Source organism: Dipteris shenzhenensis, chromosome 26 (assembly GCF_047967505.1).
Source record: "Dipteris shenzhenensis isolate YYH24624 ecotype China chromosome 26, Dip_SZ_1.0, whole genome shotgun sequence".
Taxonomy (NCBI): Eukaryota; Viridiplantae; Streptophyta; class Polypodiopsida; order Gleicheniales; family Dipteridaceae; genus Dipteris; species Dipteris shenzhenensis.
Genome location: NC_141621.1, coordinates 19,984,761 through 19,992,273, shown reverse-complemented (window position 1 = coordinate 19,992,273; position 7,513 = coordinate 19,984,761).

Below are 7,513 nucleotides of genomic sequence, written 5' to 3'. Positions count from 1 at the left end.
AGTGGTCAGTTGCTTGACACATGGCAGATAGGACCTAACCAGGGTTAGGTTCAGTCTGCAGATTGATTCAGTGGGCAGATATCATTTGATTTCACACACACATGCCATCATTGTAAAGCCTATTCGGCTATCTCACGGCATCGTGCACATCATTTTTTTAGCCTTGTAAAGCCTCTTGGCTATTCCCGGCATCATTGCCACAAAGCCTTGTAACACAGATCAGGTCTTAGATACGGCAGTTCTATCTTCACCGACGGTACAGAGATTTCACTTGGCATCTTCAGTGTATTTGCAGTTGATTCATACAGAGTTTTTCAGGACACTTTTGAGTACATTGTTTGCACCATGTCGACTAGCAACCTCAATCTGGAGGCATCTGCTAAGTTAGACAACTCCAATTACGGTACATGGAAATACCGAATGGAGACCATTCTTGTGCTTCAGGACAAATGGCAGTATGTCGATGGATCTATACCTAGACCATTGGTCGATCCAGCCACCAGTAGCTCTACTCCATCTGTTGTCACAGCACCAGCAACGGGATCTACATCGGGATCTACATCTACACAAATAGTTTCTGCACCAGTAGCAGATCTTCCCATTGCCTGAGCTCAAGTAGAATGGGATAAGAAAGACAAGTATGCCTATCACCTGATCAAGCAAAATGTGCAAGATGTCATGCTAGGACAGCTCAACACAGTCAAGACATCAAAAGAAGCATGGGATATGTTCGCAGCTCTCTACGAGTCCAAGAACACATCCAGGATTCTCACCCTGAGAAACTAGATCAACCAGAGTTTCCGCAATAGCAGTGAAACCGGTCATGCTTATGTACTCCACATCAAAGACTACAACAATCAACTTGCAGTAGCAGAGGAGAGACTATGAATCCCGCAGAAATGGTTCAAGTAATCCTGAATGGACTAGGAGAAGGATATGAGAATCTAGTCCAGAGTATTGCCATCCAACGGCAAATTCCAACACTGGAAGAACTTCAGTCAGTTCTACTTGGTGAAGAACTCAGGACTCAGGCCATTCAAGCACGTAAAGGTCATTCTAATGATCAGGCACTCAAAGCTTCAGACAGAAGCAGAGGCAAAGGCAGAAACAGAGGTAGATCATACCAGAAAAGTGGTCATCATCAACAAAATCAAAGTCAGAATCAGCATCATTAAGAAAGATCAACTAGATCGATCTAAGACTTAAAAAAGATTTTTGTTCAAGGTTGAAAAATAGGTTAGAGGAATAAAATTTAATTAAATTGCTTGAATGGGAAATTCTAAATTAGAGCAAAAAATATACATATAATGTGTGATTACAGAAAGAAATGGGGCTAGTTTGCACACATTACAAATAGACCAAGAGAAGAATCTACATCAAATGAGTAAAATTTAAACATTGTTAAAGGGCATAGTCCACACCCCCCCTTTTTTTAAACCAATTAAATAAATATGGGGGGTAATCCTTACCCATCAATGCTCAACAAGGGCAAACAACTTTTTCTAGGGAAAACAACCCAATTTATTTAAGAAAATCTATATATGTATTTGATTAAAGTAGCTAATTAACCAAAAAAGGGGGAGAACATCTAACTAGGGGAAATGGAAGCACTCGTTTTAAATAATCAAAAAATCAAAAAACTTCTTAAGGACTAAGGGAGATAGTGATTTAGGCACATTAAATTAAGGAAAAAAATAACACCATTAAACTATGCACGTAAGACAAAGCAAACTAGGGTACTTTTCCAGCTTGCAAATTTTAGTTAATATATTAGCATAAAAAATTATTGTTAGAGAGAAAAAATATAAAATAACAACTTAAAAGATTGTGTGTTACAAAGAAAACTTTTGCAAGAATAAAAGAGAAAAACTAGCACCAAAGGGACATTAAAGAAATTATAGAAAAAACAATTAAAGAAGAAAAACATAGAGGAACAAGTAAGGGAAAAATCCAACAATCACCAAAGTGATTAAGACAAAAAAGGCCAAATAACAAAGCAAGCAGCAAATAAATATAACTAGGGTATAGTTTAAAACTAAATATAAATAGATAGCATATAAACAAGGAGAGAAACACAATAAACAAAAATGCAAAATAAAGGGGGAAGGATTCTAAGGAAAAAATATAAGGGGTAATATAAGTAACTAAATATATCTATAAGTGTGCACACATGACAAATTAAATGATAAATTAAACTACAAATCTAAGGGGTAATAAACAAAACTAAAAACGTCCACACAAGAAAAAATAAATGCTAAGTAAACTACAAAAGAAATTAAGCAAGCAAGGCAAAAAGCCACATGGCAAACTTTGAGGTAGCCTGCATAGTGGAGAAGGGCACTAAGAAGGCAGCACTGCCAATGCAAAGAGGGAAAAAAAAGGCCAAGGCTTGCAGCCAAGAGGCGCAGCCAAAGAGCAAGAGCAAGCTAGCTTCTACGTAGGTAAAGGCAAGATCCAGTAAAGTCACCAACACATTGTCTAAGAGCTACAAGGAGGACAACGAGGTCACGATCTTCAAGAGAGGGAGGCAATTGGCATAGCTGTGTGAGAAGCCGTTGTAACTAAGGGTGGCTATCACAAGAGAAGATAAATGATCTAGAAGGTGGCAAATAGAGACAAGGGAGCTGGGTAACTCTTTGTTAAAGGAAACCAACGAGCTACGAGGGAGCTGCGAGGGAGCTTGGTCCAAGGAGAAGTGAAAGCGCATACTCAAGTCATTTACATGTTAAAAGGTGAGGTAAAAAGAAAAGGCATAGTAGCAAAACATCAAAGCTTAAGCGCTAAAGTGAAAAGAGCTCTTAGGGTGGACCAACTTCAACGACACACAATTGATAAGAGAACGCTCTAGAGAGCACGGATGAAGCAATGAAATCAAGAGAAGTTGTAACCAAGAGCTTCTCAAGAAGAGCTTGATGAATCACGTAAGGGAGATAACGTAAGCAAGGAAATCAATCAGTACATCGAAGTGCTATCTAGAGAAACTACCATATAGTTAAGGTGAAGAAGAAGAAGAGGGAAAAAAGCAAGGAAAATACCATGTAGAGTCATTGCAGAGTGTGAAGGCCAAGAAAAAAGCTGTGATCAAACAATAAGCACTGAGAGACTAGGGTGGCTAAGCGAAGGGGGAAGTGACGGAGGTCATGAGCGAAGGATAGGGCGGTGACAGTTGTAGAAAGTCTAAATAGGACAATCGCAAGGGCAATTGATAATGGCAAAGAAGGAAGTGTGGGGAGGGTAAAATGCTTGAGCAATGGAAAACGGCAATCATGGTGGAGGGAATGGTAATGTAGTTCGGTTTGTATAAATCAATAAAATAAAGCTAATGTATAAAAAAGCCATCAAAATATAACACATAAAGGATCACCAAACTCATATAAACAAAAGGGAATCAGGTGAGTTAAAGCCATAAGATCATGTATCATATAAGCAAAAGAAATTAACAATTATACCAAAGTCAAGTAGCTATCGGTTAAAAAATAAATACTAGTGATGGTTAAAAGCATAGAAGTGTGTGGGTGTGCATAAGTTTGTGTTGTGAGTAAGATAAACGGGGTTATTTTGTGTGTGTGTTTAGATTAGGGAGAAAAAGATAATTATGGGGTAATTATGGGCGGTTGACAATTAAAGCTAGCAGATTTAAAAAAAAAACTAATACGTGCCAGGTAATAATCAAGAAAATGAAAATGGGTGACACTAGGGAAGGGTGTCAAAGTTGAGGAAAATTAGTACCAAAAAGTCAAATCCATTAGGTAGTCTAGGCTCCAAGGTCAGAGTCTACTTACCTACCACCATCAAAACCAACCATTTATTAGAACAATAAAGTTGAACTTGGGTAGACAGGTAATGCTTGTATTCCCTGGCTTGTTATTGCTTTACCTAAGAACTTGACCAACCTTTCAGATCCTATTAAGAAAGATCAACTAGATCGATTTAAGACTAAAAAAAGATTTTTGTTCAAGGTTGAAAAATAGGTTAGAGAAATAAAATGTAATTAAATTTCTTGAATGGGAAATTCTAAATTAGATTAAAAAATCTACACATAATGTGTGATTACAAAAAGAAAGGGGGCTAGTTTGCACACATTAGATACAACCATCATTACATATAGACAAGGAGAAAAAACTACATCAAATGAGTAAAATTTAAACATTATTAAAGGGCGTAGTCCACACCCACTTTTTTTAAACCAATTAAATAAATATGGGGGGTAATCCTCACCCATCAATGCTCAACAAAGGCAAACAACTTTTTCTAGGAAAAATAACCCAATTTATTTAAGAAAATCTATATATGTATTTGATTAAAGCAGCTAATTAACCAAAAAAGGGGGAGAACATCTCACTAGGGAAAATCAAAGGACTCATTTTAAATAATCAAAAAAATATTCAAAAAAGTCAAAAAACTTCTTAAGGACTAAGGGAGATAGTGATTTAGGCACATTAAATTAAGGAAACAAATAACACTATTAAACTATGCATATAAGACAAAGCAATCTAGGGTACTTTTAAAGCTTGCAAATTTTAGTTAATATATTAGCATAAAAAGTTATGGTTAGAGAGAAGAAATATAAAATTACAACTTAAAAGAGTGTGTGTTACAATGAAAGTTGAATAAAAGAAAAAAACTAGCACTAAAGGGACATTAAAGAAATTATAGAAAAAATAATTAAAGAAGGAAAACATAGAGGAAAAAGTAAGGGAAAAATCCAGCAATCACCGAAGTGATTAAGACAAAAAAGGCCAAATAACAAAGCAAGTAGCAAATAAATATAACTAGGGTATAGTTTAAAACTACATATAAATATATAGGGTATAAACAAGGAGAGAAACACAATTAACAAAAAGGCAAAATGAAGGGGGAAGGATTCTAAGGAAAAAATCTAAGGGGTAATATAAGTAACTAAATATATCTATAAGTGTGCACACATGACAAATTAAATGAAAAATTAAACTACAAATCTAAAGGGGGATAAACAAAACTAAAAACGTGCACATGTGAAAAAATAAATGCTAAATTTAAACTACAAAAGAAATTAAGCAAGCAACGCAAAATGCCACATGGCAAACTTTGAGGTAGTCTGCATAGTGGAGAAGGGCACTCAAAAGGTAGCACTGCTAAGTGCAGAGACACAAAAAAAAAGCCAAAGCCTACAGCCAAGAGGCACCACCAAAGAGCAAGCTAGCTTCTACTCAGGTAAAAGCAAGATCCAGCAAAGTCACCAACACGTTGTCTAAGAGCTATGAGGAGGACAATGAGGTCATGATCGTCAAGAGAAGGACGCAATTGGCATAGCTATGTGAGAAGCTGACGGAACAAAGGGTGGCTATCACAAGAGAAGATAAAGGAGCTTGAAGGTGGCGGATAGAGACAAGGGAGATGGGTAACTCTTTGTTAAAGGAAATCAATGAGTTGTGAGGGAGCTGTGAGGGAGCTTGGTTGAAGGAAAAGCGAAAGTGCATACTCAGGTCATTTATACGTTAAAAGGTGAGGTAAAAGAAAAGGCACAGTAGGCAAAACATCAAAACTTAAGCACTGAAGTGAAAAGAGCTCTTAAGGTGGACCAGCTTCAATGACACACAAATGACAAGAGAACACTCTAGAGAGCACGGATGAAGCAACAAAACCGAGTGAAGCTATGGCCAATAGCTTCTCAAGAAGAGCTTGGAGAATCACATAAGGGAGAATCACGTAAGCAAGGAAATGAATCAATACATTGAAGTGCTATCTAGAGAAATTGCCACATAGTTAAGATGAAGAAGAAGAGGGAAAAAAGTAAGCAAAATACCATTCGGAGTCATTGCGGAGTGTGAAGGGCAAGAAAAAAGCCATGATCGAGAAATAAGCACTGAGAGACTAGGGTGGCTAAGTGAAGGGAGAAGTGAAGGAGGTCATGAGAGAAGGATAGGGAGGTGACGATTGTAGAGAGTCTAAATAGGACAATCACAAGGGCAATTGATAACGGGCAAAGAAGAAGTGGTGGAGGGAATGGTAGGTTTGGGTTTGTATGACTGTAGTTCGGTTTGTATAAATCAATAAAATAAAGCTAATGTCTAAAAAAGCCATCAAAATATAACACATAAAGGATCAAACCAAACTCATATAAACAAAAGGGAATCAAGTGAGTTAAAGCCATAAGATCATGTATCATATAAGCAAAGGAAATAAATAATTATAACAAAGTCAAGTAAGTATGGGTTAAAAAATAAATATCAGTGATGGTTAAAAGCATAGAAGTGTGTGTGTGTGCATAAGTTTGTGTTGTGAGTAAGATAAATGGGGTTATTTTGTGTGTGTGTTTAGATTAGGGAGAAAAAGATAATTATGGGCAGTTGAGAATTAAAGCTAGTTGATTTTAAAAAAAAACGAATAAGTACCAAGTAATAATCAAGAAAATGAAAATGGGTGACACTAGAAAAGGGTGTCAAAGTTGAGTGTTGGGGGAGGGGACAATGAATGTTAGCAACATTATGTGTATAGGGTCAACAAAAAAAGGGGGATAATAGTTTTAAGGGGGGATTTGGTTAAAAGTAGGTAAATGGAGAAAATGAAAATGTGTGTGAGTTTTATAAAACCAAGAAATAAAAATTAAAGGAATTGAAAAAGTTTAATAATGTGTATGTGTGGGGGAGAAAATTCTATAGCTAAATCAAAGAGAAAATTGTGTTGGAGAAGGGGGATGTATCGAAGTGTATAAGTGTGTGTGTTGGGGGGGGGGGTTGGAAATCCTAGAGCAATTTGTATGGGATTAAGAGTGTTCATTCAAGGGAAGTGTGTCTGAAACAATTGGGGAAGCAAGTAAATGGGATAATGTGGTGGTTAGAGTCAGGGAGATGTGTGTGAATTTTTTTGAGAAAAATGTGTGTGTGTGTGTGTGTGTGAGAGAGAGAGAGAGAGAGAGAGAGAGAGAGAGATTACTGTTATCGAGATTGTTTGTGCCTAACAGGTTAGTGACATTTTTTTTCAGGACCTAGTCCTCTAATGTATCCCTCAAAGGACTTCCTTAGTTATTTCTTTGTGCAATGATTTGAGTTTTCTTGTTCATATGATTACTTTATTTGGGTTCTTTTCGAGGATTTTCTTTAACTTATTTTAATTTAAGCCATGACTTGATTTGTGTAGGCACCATAGCTCTATATGACTTGCTAAAAAAGAATAGAGCACTAAACTAAGAAATATCTCTCTCTCTCTCTCTCTCTCTCTCTCTCTCTCTCTCTCTCTCTCTCTCTCTCTCTCTCTCTCTCTCTCGCTCTCTCTCTCTCTCTCTCTCTCTCTCTTCTTTCTCAATTTAGATCTACTTATTGTAAGTATGAGTGACTTCAAATGTGTCAAGGATTTTATATTACAAGTTGCTCTCCTTTCCATCATTTTGTGTGCTCTTGACTCTTAATTGATGCCTTTGAGGAATTAAGGCTTATTATTTTTCTAACTATGAGACTGTGCATTTTGAAAGGAGCTTGTAATGTGAAACTCTAAATTGCATGGTGCTACACTTGATCATAGGATATGTGAGGCC